This window comes from Trichosurus vulpecula, chromosome 7 (assembly GCF_011100635.1).
Source record: "Trichosurus vulpecula isolate mTriVul1 chromosome 7, mTriVul1.pri, whole genome shotgun sequence".
Lineage (NCBI taxonomy): Eukaryota > Metazoa > Chordata > Mammalia > Diprotodontia > Phalangeridae > Trichosurus > Trichosurus vulpecula.
This window is the reverse complement of record NC_050579.1, coordinates 176,077,489-176,095,762: the sequence shown is the minus strand read 5'-3', so window position 1 is coordinate 176,095,762 and position 18,274 is coordinate 176,077,489. Positions and strand designations below refer to the sequence as shown.

The 18,274-nt window shown below is 38.0% G+C and overlaps 1 pseudogene; it reads right to left on the bottom strand.

The window, feature by feature from the left end:
- Nucleotides 1-16,694: 16,694 nt before the first annotated feature.
- On the bottom strand, nt 16,695-17,891 carry LOC118857714 (annotated as a pseudogene).
- Between the last annotated feature and the right edge of the window lie 383 nt (nt 17,892-18,274).

The following is an 18,274-nucleotide window of genomic DNA, read 5'->3' as shown; positions in this document are numbered from 1 at the left end:
AAGAGTTTAACTCTTACTACTGCACTAAGGCTAGGGATATAAATCTAGAGGTGCACAGATTCTCATTCAACATCTTATTTTCAAATGAAATTGAGCCCCAAAGACAATGCATCACATGTCACCTGAGTAGTCTATGGCAAACTCAGGATTTGAATTCCAATTATCTGACTCCAAATTTAATCCTTATTCCAAATATTTCAATTGTGTTAGTTTTATTTAGTCAATGAAATAAAAGCTACTACTTAATGTCTGAGGCATTTTGGGTAGTAAGAAATCAATCAATCACTGTATGTTTATTATTCACTTACTATGTGCTAGGCATTGAACTAGATACTGAGGATGTCCCCACCCCCCAAAAAAGGCAAAAGCAAAGGCAATCACTGTTGTTAAGGAACTTATATTCTAATGGAGGAGATTCGTAGGTAGAGCTAAAATCATGAAACTGGTATTTGAGATAGAGTCAAGCATGTTCCATAAGGTAAAAGAGCTAATAAGAATAGTGCTAGTGAGCAGAAGGCATTGAAGGTAAGCTCAGAACCTTTGATCCTAGGGCAGAAGCTATTGATTCCTGACAAACTTTAACATCTTAGTTATCATGAATGGCTTATTAGTGATGACATTATGAAGCTGACTCTTCATAAATATAATCCCTAACGGAGGTCAGGAGACAGCTCTGGCATCACTTGTAGATCCTTATATTAAGGGTAAAGACCACACCTTAGACTTCTTTTGTTTCCTTCCTAGAACATCTAACACCAGACCAAGCCTAATGCAAGGCAAATATTTGACATTAAGACAGTCAGCAAAGTCATTAAATGCCTACTATGTTGTAAGTATTGTACTAAGCACTGAAGATACAAAAAAGACAAAAAAGCCAGTCCCTGATCTCAAGGGCTCTTAGTCTAATCGGGGAGATAAGATGTAAGCACCTATATACAAATAAAGTTTGTACAGGACAAATTGGAGCTGATCAATAAAATTAAGTTACTAGCATTAAAGTGGATTGGGAAAGGTCATGTAGATAGTGGGATTTTTGCTGGGGCTTGAAGGGAGCAATGGAGGCCAGGAGCTGAAGATGACAAGAGAGAATTCCAGGCATGGGATAAAGTGAGTGAGAATAAGCCAGGAGAGGGAGTGTATTATATAAGGACCAGCAAGAAGACCAGCATCATTGGATTGCAGAGTACATAGGAAAGAATAAGATGCTGAACCAACAATCTGCTAGCAGATGCTATAGGGGTGTAAGACTTGCCAACAACCAGCACACAGAAAGCTGCCAACACAGCTTCTTTGATCTGCTTTACTAAGGAAAGCAACTTTAAGGGGTTAACAATCTCAGTTTAATCAAACATAGAAATATCATTCACAGTTCAGGGGGAAAAGATCGGCCCCCTGAACTTCAAAGCAAATACAAACAGAAAGTACAAACAGCAACAGACAGATCCTGTCTGATTCAAATCACTATACATAGTTACCAGAGAAGAACCAACATCTGGGTTGCAAAGCTGGGGGGCAGTTGCAGCTTGCCCATTGTCTCAACACTCCTTCCATGAGTGTGCCCTAAAAGTCAAATGCCAGGCTGTACTCAATTATATCCTGTTCAGAGCCCTGAGGCCTCTGACCTCACCCAGGCTGGGTATGGGAAAGTTCCCTATCCCCAGTACCATATCATATACAAATCAATGACTCCCAATTGTCTTAGTGCTGAGAAATACTCCAAGACAAAAAGATCCCACTTTATGTGCCCCATTCAAACAAAGGACAGAATCATTAAAGTCACTTAAGGGAAGAACAGCAAAAAGTCCCACCTTAATTACTATTACAGTTGTAACTGGAAAGCAACTGGAAAGTTAGGATGGTAATGCCTTACCAGATTTTGTATTTGATCTTGGAGGTGACAAAGAGCCACTGGAGCATATGAATGAGGGAGGGTGTGACACAGTCATAGATATACAATTTAAGATCACTTCAACAGCTGGATGGAGGATGGACTAGGATAGGGAAAGTTTTGAGGCATAGAGACTAAGGCTATTGCAGAAATCCAGTCATGAGATGATGTGAGCATGGACTGGAAGAATGGAAATGTCGGAAGAGAGAAGGAGGTACATGCAAGAGATGTTATGAAAGTAAAATCAATAGACCTTGGCAAGAGATTGTATATGAGGGTGGCAGAAGATAGTGAGGAGTCAATAACTGAGAGGATAGTGGTGCCCTCATTAATAGTTGGAAAGTTAGGCAGAGGCAAGCGTTTGGGGAACAGGGGAGAGAATGAGTTCAGTTTTGGACATGGTGAATTTAAGATGTCTGTAAGCCATTTAGTTGGTGATGTCCAATAGGCAGTTGGAGCTGCAATACAGGAGGTTAGAGGAGACATTAAGGTTGGATAAGTACATTGAAGAATCTTCAGCATAGAGCATAATAGTTTATGGGAGTTTATGACATCACAAAACAAAATATATGTAGAAACAAGAGAATAAGGCCCAAAGAGAGGATACCTGTGGAGGACACCCATAGTGAGAAGGCATAATCTAGATAAAAATCCAGCAAAAGAGACAGAGAAGGAGAAGTCAGTTATGCAGGAGGAGCATCAGTAGATAATAGTATCACAAAATTTAGAAGAGAATATCAAACAGTAAAGGGCGATTGGCAATGTCAAAGAATGCAGCAAGGTCAAGGAAGATAAGGATTGAGAAAAAGCCATTTGATTTAGCAACTAAGAAATCATTGATAAATTTAGAGAGAGATGTTTTAGTTAAATGATGAGGTTGGAAGCCACATTGAAAATAATTAAGAAGAGAGCCAGAGATAAGGAAGGGGTGACACTGGTTGTAGTTGGTTTCTTGGCCTTCCTGAGGAGTCTGGTCATAAAAATCAGAAGTAAAATGAAATGATGACCAGCAGTCAATGGGCAGATAAAGTGAGGGGTTTTGAGAATATTAGAGAGACATAATTATGTTTGTGGGGAGTACAAAAGTAACTGGTAGGTAGGGAGAAATTGAAGATTAGTGAAAGAGTGGGGATGGTGCAGGGATGATGCAATCTGCTAAAGAAGATGGGATGGAATGGGGTCACCCATCTATGAAGAGTGGTTAGCCTCATCAAGGAGAAAGTGTACCTCTTTATGTAAGAGAGATGTGAAGAAGGCGATTGTGGTGGAAGAGGAGGAGAGATTAGGAGCTACAGAAAGAAACCTCTCAGGGAATGGCTTCATTTCAAGGAATTTTGAGGCAAGATTCTCAGCTCCTAGGATAGGGTGAGGAGGAGATAAGGGAGGCTTAAGGAAGGATGAAAATCTGTAAAAATTGCTGTGGTGAGCAGAACAGTGAATTAATCATGGAGGCGTAAAAAGATTTCCTTACAGCAGTGTAGACCCAGTTGAAGTATGTAACGTGAATTTTAAGAGCAAATACTCACCACAGTTTTGTGACTTTCTCCTACTTCATCTCCAGCACAACATAAGTAGGAGCTGAATTCATGGGAAAGAATAGCATAAAAGACAACTGGATGATGATTGGCAGAGCAATATCAGTGACAGAACAGGAGGCAAATCAAAAAAGAGGACAGCATAGAGCTAAACTGTTTCACGAAGGCATCAAGATGAAGAAGGGGGGAAAATGCAGATAAAGAACAGAGATGGAGTAATTGGAGGTCACAGTGGGGACATTGAGAGAAAAGGAGAGAGAGAATGCTAACGTACGATTTTCAGAACTCATGTACCAAAGAAGAACACATATGGGTGATGGCAGGAGCAAGAGCATGAATTCTTTTTGATTGAGCATTTCATCTAACACTAATAAACGTGAGGTTTAGATATCTTCATTTAAAACGTGAGAATACTAAAGCCCAGAGTGGATAAATGACTTATCTAAGGTCAAACAACTAGCATATAAGTGACCTGGCACTAAAAACTCATCCTGCTTGACACTGTCTATTCCACCTGATTACATACATGTGCTCAAACACATACATGTACATAATACACACAGAGTCTCTCTGTCTTGTTCTTAATTCAAAACCTTCATGGAAACCTCACATTTCTGAGTAGCAGTAAGAGATGGCATGATCCTTGGCTTAAGGGCAAGCAACTCCCATTTCCCTGGGAAACTACATGTTTGAGAAATTTTACTCCTACTGTTTTGATCATCAGCTGATTTGGGATTGTCTAGCTGCAAAAAGTAATGATATTTAACTGAACGATGTATTTGTTTCTTTCCAAAAATTACCCCCACTTAATTTCATTCCACAGCTGTTGAGAAATAATGGAAGCCATGAATGCACTTAAAAAAAAGTTTTAGTAAGTAGATTGAACAGAATCCTTACCTGTTTATTTCTATATTTGACAGCAAGCAGATGTCTTAATTTAGGGGAAGGATGAAAAAGATAAATGTTGTGCATTGTTGCAAGCATAACATTCCCAAGAAGGCATTGTTAGTCTGACAGGGATGCAGAGCCCAGGTTTTACTTTCAAATGTAAAAATGCATCCCCATAAAACAATGCCATTTGTTCTATGCACGTGGCCATACTCAATAAATAACTTTGAAATGACTGAATGGATAATGAGTACAATGTTCTCTGGGTGTAGGGCAGTGCATAGAATGCTGGACTTGGTGTTAGGAAGACCTAAATTCACCTCTTGTCTCAGATACTTACTATCTGTATGCATAGACAAGGTACTTAAACTCTCTCAGCTTCAGTTTATTCATATGTAAACTAAGGGTTTATCTACCTCATGAAGTTGCTGTGAAGATCAAATGTAATGACAAAAGGAAAGTACTCTGAAATCTTGAAGTGTTATATAAGTGCTAGCTATTATTATAATTATTATTAGAGTGTTTTGATTTTTTCAGTAAAATAATATTTATTTTACTTGCTATGGGAAGAACCAGTGGCCTACAAGTCTTTATGTCTCTCCAAAAGTGGGGAAATCTGCTCCTTCTCAACAGTACAACCAGTCCTTACTAGCTTTTTCTGTAATAGTGATGTCTGGTGCTTCCTAACATTAAAATGTCTCTTCATACATGTCAATAGAAACAGAAGGACAGCAAACGCTGCTTAATGCATGAGCAATCCTGGCCTGACAATAAGGCACTTTTGGCTCCTTTGCACACCTCAGAGACTATAAGACACCCTAGACTGAAAATCTTCCTGTACTTCCAGCAGAAACTATCCCAAAGGACATGTCTCAGCACACTTGGTTGTCAGTCATGTAAGTTACAGGAAGTGACTCCAATGAAACATGCAGTCAGCTACATACTTTTTAACCACATCCATTGTAAAATTATATTTTATGATATCCAAGAGGATTAAAAGTAAAATAGTATGTTGTAAAAGAGTAGTTAGCTTTTTTAAATTGAAAAGATATATATATTGCCAAAGTTCTATATTGAAGTCATTGGCCCTTTCAATTTCATAGTTTTCTTTTTAACACACTGGCAACTGTCTATCTCAGCTGGCAGACAACAGTTAACAAAGTTAGAAGAAGGATTTCCAATCCACTCCTGGCTGCCAGCTGCCTTTTCTATCCTGTTTCCATGGAAATGGAAATCAGATATATAAAATAATAAGATAGAAGGAAGTAGCTTTCTTTAAAACTGTTACCCTTTTTATCCCTAGCTACCATGGTTTTCTTTTTAAAAAAATTGGCTGTGTTAGCCAATAGCCATTGTACTGGAGTGTTATTCCTTAGGTCATAGCCCAATAGCTAGGAGATGAGGATCCAGGAGGAAAAATATATATATATATATATATATATATATATATATATATATACTTGTTAGTTAGGCTAGAATCCTGGAACTTCAGGTCAACTGATGAGCCCAGAAGCGCCACTGTGAATTCCAGAGAGGCCTTGATCTCAAGAAAAGCACAAACTACCTCTCTTTGGGTCAGTGAGAGATCTAAAAGTTGTTTGAGAAAAATCAGTAGAATGTAGCCCTCCAATGAAAGGAACACATGACTAACTGCTCATTGGGAATTCACCACCAGCAGATTTGTCTGACTTTGAACTTCAGAAATAAAATACCTGTTCTTTATCTACTATACCAAAACACCACGTACCATATAGGGAATAGAGTACTGATCTTCAGATCAGGAAGGGGTACAGGTAGGGAGTGAACTTGTGATTTAAATTGGTATAAGTTAATTTCCATAAGGAAACTCTTTCTGCTAATGCTGGTTGGCACTTTCTTTGCAACTTCATGTTTTAGAGGGTTGCCTAAGGCACAGAGAATTTAAATGACTCGTCCAAACTCTCACAGCCAGTATGTGTCCTAGGCACAACTTGAACTCCAGTCTCTTTGGCTTTGAATTGGGTTCTTTATTCATTATTCAAGAGTTTCCTGGGGGTAAATCACTGCCTTTGACACATTGGTTGTGAAACCTAGGGCAAATCATTTAATATCTCAGTATACCCAGGCAACTTTGTAAGACTATAAGTGTCAGAACAATTAAAGATCAGAACTGATAGGAGTTTGCTCCCTGGGATCCTCTTGTGGATGAAATTATATGCCTAGGCCAGGGGTGGGGAGCCTGGGTCCTCGAGGTCACATGTAGCCCTCTAGATCCTCAAGTGTGACCCTTTGACTGAATCCAAACTTCACAGAACAAATCTCTGTAATAAAAGGATTTGTTCTGTAAAACTTGGACTCAGAAATGACACACCCAAGGATCTAGAAGGCCACATGTGGCCTCAAGGCTGCAGGTTCCTCACCCCCCGGTCTAGGCCTAAAAAACGACAAACATAAAAGAAGCATACAAACAACAACAACAACAATAATAAATGGCTAAATTGTCAAATACCTGGGAGATAACTTATAGATCCTATTGGTCTATGATCTATCCTAATACTATGTCCCCAATTCTTAGTGCCCACCCAACCTAAATTATCTTTATTTACTTTTCTGTAAAAAGGTATTATTTCCTGCTAGCTGAAAGTAAAGTCACTGAGGGCGGGGAGTGTTACATTTTTGTCTTGTAGTCCCAATTCCTTGAACAGTACCTAGTGTATAATAAATGATTTACAAAGGCTTGTTGGGTTGAATTGAAATGAACATGTGCCACTGGTTTCCCATCCCTCGGTTGTGATATTAGTATCATGCTGTGATATAAACTTAGACCTCAGGTCACTGCAGAAACTATATTTACCCTCAGTAAATGAATCTGGAGGGGGACAGGCAGAAGCCTCTAACTTTCCATAGGATGCCTCCTGTTCTTTCATTACAACATCTTGTATCTTTCCACTTTGTATCACTGGAGCAGGGTTTTAGGTTACAGTAAGCATCTCTAGTTCATCTAACTCTCTCCTTCTTGGGCTCCATCATATTGACAGACAACCTGAGTTGAATTTTGGTTCCTAGTACTATGCTACCTATTGGTGAATTGTGGGAGTTAAATGTGGAATGGGAAAAATGGAGGCAGAGGAAAGAAAGAGAGTAGGGAGCAAGAATGAACAAAAAGACAGTAAAAATGGAGAGGACACAAAATTATTATGAATAGTGAGTTGTATTAGAGCTCTGTCATACTAATGTTAACCTAAATCATTTAGAAAATACTAAATTTAAAAAGGGGGCTGTGGGAAGCTAGGTAGTGCAGTGGATAGAGTGCCAAGCCTAAAGTAAGGAAGATATCTTCCTGAGTTCAAAACTAGCCTCAGATAATTACTAGCTGTGTGACCCTGGGCAAGTCACTTAACCCTATTTGCCTCAGTTCCCCTTCTATAAAATGGTCTGGAGAAGGAAATGGCAAACCACCCCAATACAACTAAACTATATCATTTTTTTTAAATGAGAATGGTTGGTTCAGTTCACAACTCTACCAACAATGCATTAGTGTTTCAATTTTCCCACATCCTCTCCAGCATTTATGATTTTCGTATTTTGTTATGTTAGCCAATCTGACAGGTGAGATGTGGTACCCAAGATGTTTTGATTTGTATTTCTCTTATCAATGATGATTTAGAGCATTTTTCATATGGTTATAGATATCTTCAATTTCTTCCTCTGAAAACTGCCTATTCATATCCTTTGACCATGTCTCAATTGGGGAATGACTTGTATTCTTATAAATTTGACTCAGTTCCTTGTATATTTTAGAAATGAGGCATTTATCAGAGAAGCTGGTTGTAAAAATTCTTTACCAATTTTCTGCTTCCCTCCTAATTTTGATTGCATTGGCTTTGTTTGTGCAAAAATCTTTTCAATTTAATGTAATCAAAATTATCCAATTTGCATTTCATAATGTTCTCTATCTCTTGTTTAGTCATCTCCATAAATCTGACAGGTAAACTATTCCTTGTTCTCCCAGATTGCTTATACTATCAGGCTTTATATCTAAATCATGAACCCATTTTGACTTTATTTTGGTATATGGTGTGAGATATTGGTCTATGCCCAGTTTCTGCCATACTACATTCTTGAAAGCAATTTGGAACTTTGCCCAAAGGGCTATAAAAATGTGCATACCCTTTGACCCAGCAGTACCACTTCTAGGGCTGTATCCCAAAGAAATCATATAAGTGGGAAAAGGAGCTGTATGTTCAAAAATATTTAAAACAGGATCTTTTTGTGGTGGCAAAGAAGTGGAAATCAAGGGGATGCCCATCAATTGGGGAATGACTAAACAAGTTGTGGTATATGAATGTAATGGAAAACTATTGTCCTGTAAGAAATGAGGAGCAGACAGACTTCATAATAACCTGGAAAGAATTGTATGATCTGATGCTGAGTGAGGGAATCAGGAGAACATTATACACGATTACAGACACATGCTATCTGTGATGATTCTCTTTGATAGACTTGGCTCTTCTCAGCAATTCAAGGTTCTAAAAGACTCATGATGGAAAAAATGATTCACATCCAGAGAAAAAATTCTTGAATGCAGATAGAAACAAACTATTTGCTCTCTTTTTTTGTTTCTTTTTTCTTTTTGTTTCTCTTTTGTTTCTTCTTTCTCATGGTTCATTCCATTGATTATAGTTCTTTACAACTTGACTATTGTGAAAATATGTTTAGTGTGAATGTAAATGTGGAGCCTATATAGATATAGAGTTGCATGCTGTCTTTGGTGGGGAGGGAGGAGAAAAGGGAGGGGAAGAAAATTTGAAACTCAAAAACTTGAGAAACTGAATGCTGTAAATTAAAACTAAAAATAAATAAATAATTTTTTTTAAAATGAGAATGGTTCTCTGAAAGATCAACTTGAAGCCAGAAATTTAGGTATTATCAGGGGAAAAGAATAGACAAAATTGTTTTTCCTAATTTTGTATTAGTAGAATTTTCATATGTTCTTTACAGAGAGAATATGGGAAATGACTCAATCAACAACTCTATGAAGGTTAGTGGTACCAATCACAAAAACAGAGAAACTCAGAGGAGGGATTTGGAGAAAAGATAATAACTTCTGTTTTAGACATGTTGAGTTTTGCCTACATACAGGTGTTGATATGGGACTGAAGCTCAGAAGAGAAATCGGTGTTGGGTTTATAGATCTGAGTATCTGCTGTGAAGATGATAATAATAATTTATTAAATAATACATTAATAATCATAATAAAATTTATTAGTACTTACTATATGCCAGGCACTGTGCTAAGCATTTTACAATGTCATTTGATCCTCATAACAACCCTGGGAGTGAAGAATTATTATTATCCCTTTGTTATGAATGAAGAAACTGAGGTAAAGACAGGTTAAGTGACTTGCCCATGGACACACAGCTAAAAAGTTTCTAAAGCCATATTTGAACTTGGCCCTTCCTAACCTCAGGCTAGACATTCTGAACCACCTCATTGCTCCTGGGAGATAATTGAAAAAGAGGAAGAAGAGGGAGCAGGACAGTCAGTAAACGTTTATTAAGCACCTACACTCTGCTAAATTCTGAGGAAACAAAAAAAATTATATGAGAGTCTCTGTTCTCAATGGACTCACAATCTAATGGGAAAACACTATGCATAAAATGGAGTCGAAAAGTGGGGTTGAAAAGGAGCATGATGAAGTCCTACAGCCAGATGGGAAGACAGCTACCCTGGGTACCTTCCTTAAATGGAGGATCAGATATCTACCCTCCACCGTCTCTAATTAAAAGGGGGTGCCAAGGGCAAGGATTACTGAGGAGGTGTGAGTTTCAGGGTTCATATGATTTTATAGGATGATGAGTTTGGGAGATTGTGATGAAACCCAGGAAAGCAGCCAGGTGGGAAATGATAAGATGGCTGCCCTGAGTGCCATTGTTAAATAGGGGATCTGGGAGGAGCCTTGGGATATGCTACTGTGTGTCTGTCCTTTGTTTTTAAAGAGGACCATGACATCAGGAAAATGATGACGTGAGTTACCGTTGACTTTGATGTGAGTGAGGGAGGGCTGTTACACTACTATTTAGGGGGAGGGGTGAGGAGGATGACCAAGCAAAGGAGACTAAGAAGAAGCAATAGCAATCAAATATGGAGGAAGAACAAAAGAAAGGAATGTCATAAAAAAACTCAAAGAGGAGAGAATAGAAAGATTAAAGGGTGGTTATCAGTGTCATGCTGAAGACACTTCTTGAAAGATAAAAATTAATAAGAAGGCCTTTGGATTTTGCAATTCAGAGAGTACTGTAACTTTGAAGAGAAACCTTTTTAATGGAGTGATAAAGTTAAAACCAAATTGTAAGTTATTAAGGTGAGAGAAAAGAGGAAGTGAAAACAAGGAGTGTAGAATGAAATTTTCTGTGTTAGGTAATTGATAAAGAGAAGAACGATAAAGACAATAGTTTGAGTAAATGGCAAGGTAAACTAAGGACTTTTGTTTTGTTTCTCTCTTTTTAATCAGGGAAAGAATAGTTAATATGGGAAAATAAAATACATTTCTATTGTCTTCTTGTTTTCAGTACAATAGAAAAATGTGAATGTTGGAAAAGAAGTGGTGCTCAAATAGATGATTACCAGAGGACCATAGGAAGCACAAGGTAGTGTGGTATACGACGCGATACAGAACAAAGTAAACAGAAGCAGGATAACAATCATATCATGATCACAACAATATAAAAGGACACAATATTGAAAGACCTCAGAATTCTACCAGTGAGGCGGTCACTTGTAACTCTAGAAGAATGCTGGTAAAACATATCTGCTTCTTCTCGGAAGAGAGGTGAGTAAATGATAGGTGCCAAATGAAGCTTACATTGTCAGGCAGGGTCAATGTCTGGGATTGTTTTGCATCACTGCACTTCTTTGCAGCAAATGAGGGTACTGGTGTGGAAAGGGAATAAGGGAGAAAATTATTGGGATATGACAGTCAAAAAACAAAAAGAAAAGAAAATTTTTTAAAAGAATAGGAAAAAAGAAAATGTTATCTCCTACAGATTTTGTTTTTCTTAATATCCATAGTCTTAGAGTTTGGCTAATTTTTATTTTCCTATCATATTCCTGTGTTCTTCAGAAAAAGCAGAGTAATTTAGTTTCCTTTCTTTAATCATGTTAATTTTGTTACATATTATTGGTCAACTACAAAGACGTTTGCAAATTATGTTATGAGAAAATAATATGACCTCATCCATACAAAACCCAGATTTACCAAAGTTAAAATTTGCCCAATATTTCAAGTAGATCATACTTTGAGGGAAAATCAGGAGATGGGGATGGGTCTTTTTCCATCTGTTATATACATGCCTGATTACAAACACTATTCAAAGCTAGTCTCTTTTTAAACCAAAACCAAAACAGATATTCAGCGATGGCTTTAGCATAATATTCCAGGACAGAAAATCATGCAAAAAAAAGCCGCATGCACAAATAATAAATGCAGCTAAAAACTGTTTACTTGAATAGACATTTGATCTCTTTTTGCTACTTAAGAAGAAGAGTCATTTCCTGAAATATGGCTTTTAAGTTTCCCATTTGTAGTTTTCTGAATTGGGCCAGCATGAATCACAAAGAGCCAATTACTGCAGAGTGTTGCCATGCCGGCAGTGGCATTCCACTTTCTTTAATATTTTCACTAACCTTATTTCCTCTGTGAGCAAAATAGCCAGGGCTGTTTGTTCAAACTTGGCGGCCATGATAGCAGTAGCTGTCAGACAGCCTCAGCTACCCTTGCTAATTTCAAGCTCTGCTGAGCAGTACTACTGGGGCACCACTATCACTCAGCATTTAGGAACAGCCAGGAGGGGAGGGGGAGGCGAAAAAAATAATAAAAACCTAAGGGAATCTATACATATTGCTGATCAGAGGGGGAAAAATGCTGCCTTTTTTCTGATGGAAGAGTTTACTATTATTTACTCCATTTCTTTAAACAAAGCATCTGATGAGAATGAATTGGTCCATTACTAGGCCAATCCAGCTGGTACCCGTTGTTAACATACAGAACTGGAGACAAGTTGAATCTTTTGACATTATTAGAAGGTTGACTGTAAAAATGAAAAAGCAGAGTGACAATTATTCACAACCTTAGAGGTGGCCTTAGCATTTGCCTAGCCCATGCTTTATTCATATTTTTGCTCATAATATGCAACTTGTAATTGTTTTTTACTTCAAGTGGAATCCTGAATCATGGGAGGTATGTTTTATGATGGTACAGGTAAGATCAGAACAGACTGAGTCCCAGTAGAATTTATTTCAGAATTTAAAGTGGCCCACCAAATACCTGAGGCGTCCACAAATAGATTGCCATCTTCTTTTCTTTGATCTAATTAATGCATTGCACAGATTATGGTTATTTGGCTACTTACTTGGGGTGGGAGTGGAGGGGTTTCTTAACCTGCAATAAATGGATAGATTTCTGGAGGGGGGTGTGAACTTGAAAAGGAAAAAAAAATCTTTATTTTCACTAATTTCTAACTGAAAATTGGTATTTCCATCAATGATGAATGCGTACAATGAATACTATTCTGTGAAGAGGTCCATAGACTTCATCAGATTGCCAAAGGAATTCATGACATACCCCAAAATTTAAGAATCCTTGCTCTTTAAAACAAACTATGTACAATGCCCATCTGTGCCTCAACCTAGTGCTGTTCTTTTCTTCTTTCTCATCCTATATATTGCATACACATATAAAAACAGAACCATATCTATAAATCCTGGCATACCAGGAGTAAATTGATTGGGGGGCTGAGGTGTCATTGTTTGCAGCAAAAACTGACACTGGGAGAGTCAATCTAGCCATTCAATGGGGGCCTTGGAGACCCTTCCCTACCACTGGTTGGAGAGAGTGGAGGGTAGGCATGGGAGAACTTCCAGTTCCTCCACCACTTAAGGAGGGTACCCAGAGAATTCTTTTTATCATTTTTCAGTCACCTTGGTGGAAGATGTGGGGAAAGAGGGATAGGAGACTGGGTTGCTGGCTACTGTTTATCCCTCAGGGCTATAATTTAAGAAGTATCTCCACTAGACACTAGATCCTTGATAGCGGAGGCACAACAGACATGGTAATAAACTAAATCACATAGGTGTATGGACTCCCTAAAAACAATTCTGGAGTCAAGAGAAGTGAAATAGGAGCTGGGAGCTGGGGATGGAGAGAGAGAGAGAGAGAGAGAGAGAGAGAGAGAGAGAGAGAGAGAGAGAGTTGCAATCACCACTGGTTATTTGTGGGACACAAAGTATGGGCTAAAAGAAGGAAAGGAGGTAGTGGATCTGTTCTATCCAAAGCCTGAAAGTCATTGGAATTTCACAATGAAATCTGTACCTTGAAACTTTCTGCTCCAATAATACCAGGATGTAGGGGAAATGAGGAGGCCCCAATCAAATTTGTATATATGAAAAATAAATAGAAATGTCCCTGTAGTCTTGAAACATGAAAAAAGGGTACTCAAGTAGTACAGATAAACTGAGCCAGAAGTCAGAGTATGAGAAAAAATAGTGATGATAATATGAGTTCCAGTGATTCTACTAGGTTATTATTGGAAAAACTTTAAAAAAATTATTATTGGAAAAATAACTGACCTGGAAAATAGATCCAGGAGAGATAATTTTAAAATTATTAGACTATCTGAAAGCCATGATAAAAAAAAGATCCTAGACATCACTTTTCATCCAGAGGATAAAATAAAAATTGAAAGAATCCACTGATTACCTCCTGAAAGGGATTCCAAAATGAAAACTCCCACTTATACAGAAGTGAAATTTCAGAGTTCTCAGGTCAGGGAGAAAATATTGCAAGCATCCAGAAAGAAACAATTCAAATATTTTGCAGCCCTAATCAGAATAACACAAGATTTTGCAGCTTCTACATTAAAGGATCAGAGGGCTGGGAATATGATATTTCAGAGGGCAACAGAGCTAGGACTACAACCAAAAATCACCTGCCCAGCAAAACTGAGTATAATCCTTCAGGGGGAAAAATGGACATTCAGTGATATAGAGGACTTTTAGGCATTCTTGATAAAAAGATCAGAGCTTAATAGAAAATTGGCTTTCAAATACAAGACTCAAGAGAAGCATAAAAAGGTAAACAGGAAAGGGAAATCATAAGGGACTTAATAAGGTTAAACTGTTTACATTCTTACATGGGAAGATGATATTTGCAACTGATAAGAACTTTCTCATTATTAGAGTGGTTAGAAGTATATATAGAAGCATATATAGAAGTATATATATAGAATATAAAGGGATGATATCTAAAAAATAAAATTAAGGGATGAGAGAGGAATGTACTGGGAGAAAGAGAAATGGGACAGTAGAATGGGATATATAATCATATAAAAGACGCAAGGAAAAATCTTTATAGTGGAGGGAAAGAGGGGGAAGGTAAGGAGAGTAAGCAAATTCACTCTCATCAGAATTGGCTTAAAGAGGGAATAATATACACACTCGACTGGGTATAAAAATCTATCTTACCCTAGAAGGGAAGGCAATAAAAGAAGGATCAGTGATGGAAGAAAGGCCAGATTGGGAGAGGTGGTAGTCAGAAGTAAAACATTTTTGAGGAGGGACAGGGTGAAAGGAGAGAGACAATAGAATAAACAGAGGGATAGGATGGAGGAAAATATATATGTGAAAAAAATTGAAGCAAGTTTCTCTGATAAAGGTCTTGTTTTTCAAACATATACAGAACTGAGTCAATAAAAATAAGAGCCATTCCCCAACTGATAAATGATGAAAAGATATGATCAGTTTTCAGATGAAGTAATCAAAGCTATCTATAACCCATGTGAAAAAAATATTCTAACTCAGTATTGATTGGAGAAATGTAAATTAAAACAATTCGGAGGTACTACCTCATACCTATTAGATTGGCTAACAGTACAGAAAAGGTAAATGACAAATATTGGAGGGGATGTGGGAAAAATGAGACATTAATGCACTGTTGGTGGAGGTAAACTGATTCAACCATTCTGTAGAGCAATTTGGAACTATGCCCAAAGGGCTATAACATACCCTTTGATCTAGCAATACCATTACTAGGTCTGTATCCCAAAAAGATAAAAAACCAAAAAGGAAAAGGACCTATATGTACAGAAATATTTATAGCAACTGTTTTCTGGGAGCAAAGAATTAGAAATTGATGAGATGCCCATGGGGGAGAGTGAACAAATTGTGGTATGCGATTATGATGGAATTCTATTGTACTATAAGAAATGATGAGCAGATGCTCTCAGAAAAACCTGGAAAGACTTGCATGAGTTGATACAAAGTGAAATGTACTGTGTACAAAGTAACAGCAATATTGTAAGATGATCTGCTGTGAATGACTTAGCTATTTTTAGCAATATAAGGATCCAAAACAACTCTGAAAGACTTATGCTGAAAGGTGGTAATCATCCCCAGAGAAAGAACTGGTGGTGTCTGAATACAGAATGAAGCATGATAAATAAACAAAGCAAACAAATAAATTAACAAATAAATAAACAAAGTTGAGGAAACAGGTTCTGGTAAGTAGTATGCTTCAAAAACAGAGTTTGAACCCATTCCTCTTATTGTAAAAGCTAGTGTCCTTTCTGTTGTACCCCATTGTCTCCCAATACTACCTTTTAAAATTTCCGCATCACCCTCATTGGCCTTAGAACTTAGGAAGCACTGAATAAAACTTTGCTGAGTTGAACTGAATGGTCAAACAGGGCCAGAATTTATCAAGACATTGATTGTTCAATGTCATGCATAGCTCTCTACCACAGTAGTAGAAGATATTCTCTCTTTCCTCAAGATGCTTACAATCAGAATAAGGAAACAAGACAGATTCATGAAACTGGAGATTTGTATTTTATTTCACAGACCTTTGATTTCATCAGTGCAAGGAAGTTCTGGTATGGAAACTTTCTCCTCCTCTATTTTTTTTTGGATTCAATCATTTTATTAGCCATTCAATGTCAATGTTACCATTTTTACATAATACCTATTTTTTATCTCAAAGGGATCTAATTTAGTACATCATGTTAATAGTAAAAACAAGCCAGAGAATATGGCTAAATCTCAACCAGCCTAGCATTTTAATATCCTCTGGACAAGGCAAGCTAGAATTCAATCACTTTACACACACTTAGGGTAGTGTTTCAAAATAAAAAAGCTAGGAAGCTGATACAATTTAAAGCAGGGGGGAGAAATGAAGATTTGTTTTGGTCTTTTATTCCAGCAAATTATACTTTCAATTAACAGCAACAGTGATACCATAAAGAATGCTCTTCCTTTTTTTCTGAGTTTCTGAACTTTAATACAAATTAAAAGTAGTATTGAGTGTGTTGGGACAGAAAGTAGCTAACAGCTGCATTTACCTGTAACATAATCAATAAGCAGCTGAGTTTCCCCATCGATAACCAGATCCAGGCTGGTTATAACCCTAAGTAAAGGGGGGACGGTTAAGTGAATAAGGGCTAGGTCCACTTGGAGGAGGGGTCATAGTACTTCCAGGAGGTGGCCTATAGCCTGGTCTTGATTGATAGGCTCCTGGTTGACTTTGAGCCATTCCAGGTTGAGAGACAGGGGTGTAACTGGTAGGCTGAGAAGCTTGAGTAGTGTAATTCTATGCTGTGAGGAGGTTGAGCAGGCAGTTGTTGAGGCTATCCATAGAAGCCAGGAGCTGGGGGCTGGGACGTTGGTTGCTGAGCATATCCTTGGAACTGCTGAGAAGGTTGCGGTCCAGCCTGCTGACTGTAGCCTGAATACCGCATACCACATTGTTGTGGAGGTTGAGCCTGTGGTTGCTGAGTACTGTAGCTGGCCTGTTGTTGGTACTATTGATACATCTGACCTTCAGTCTGACCTGTCTATGTCTGAGCTCCTGTATATGGTGACTGTTGTGGCTGAACCCCTGGTGGATGAGCTGCAGATGAGGAGGAAGCAATGCTATCTGGTGTTCCAGAACATTCTTCTGCAGGAGCACTGGGTGTTCCTGAAACCTGATCATCTGTCAGACCAAATGCTGACATGACATTCTTGTTGATTTCATCTTGTTTTTTTAATGCATCAGAAGCAGACATACTGGCTGCCATCACTTGGGTAGATTGTTTGCCTGAAGAATCAGAAGCGGTGGGTTTTTCTTCTCTACTATCCACAGTATCATTTTCAGGGAGACTGGTAGAAGGTCCAGGTTCAACAGGTGGTTCTAAACAATCCAACAGATGATTCACACTGTTCTGAAGTTCTATCAGTTCACTACGGAGATATTTCACCTGACTTGATTCAAGAGGGTTTGGCTGTCCATTAACAAACAGAGTTAGTTTCAATACCCTGCTACACTGAATTGCAAAGGAAATCTCAGAGCTATTGAAAATTGTTAGAAGATCTCCATCTTCATCTTTATACTTTATAGTAACTTCATCATTACTCAGAAGTTTTCCTCAGAAAACTCTTTGCAACATCAACATTAATTCATCATAGGTAATATGTCTTCATTATGAATGTGAATTCTCTGAATATCTTCCCCAAGATGAGCTTTAATATTTAATTTAAGCTTTCCACTTAAATCCAACTGTCCATTCATGGTGGACTCCAGGATGTTCTATGAAACTTCCTCGTTGGGGCCTCAGCTGCCACCATCCCCTCAGCCTCGCCTTCTCTGGTCCTGTCTCTGAGGGCAGCAGCAGAGCTGAAGCCACCATGGCATCAGGGTGGAGGCTACCTTCCATCACATTAGCTTTCCTCCTCTATTGAAACTCATCAGCCACTCATAGTCTTAGAGAATTGCATAAAATATTCACAGTTTAAGTGGCTTACCAATGTCGGAGGTCATACTTGATCCCAGATTTTTCTGAGTACAAGGCTGCTCTTCCATTTGATATCCCATGTTGCCTTTCAGAAAGCTATTACAGAGTACATAATGCAATGTGATAGACTGAATACACATCACCCTAGAGAAGTACAAGA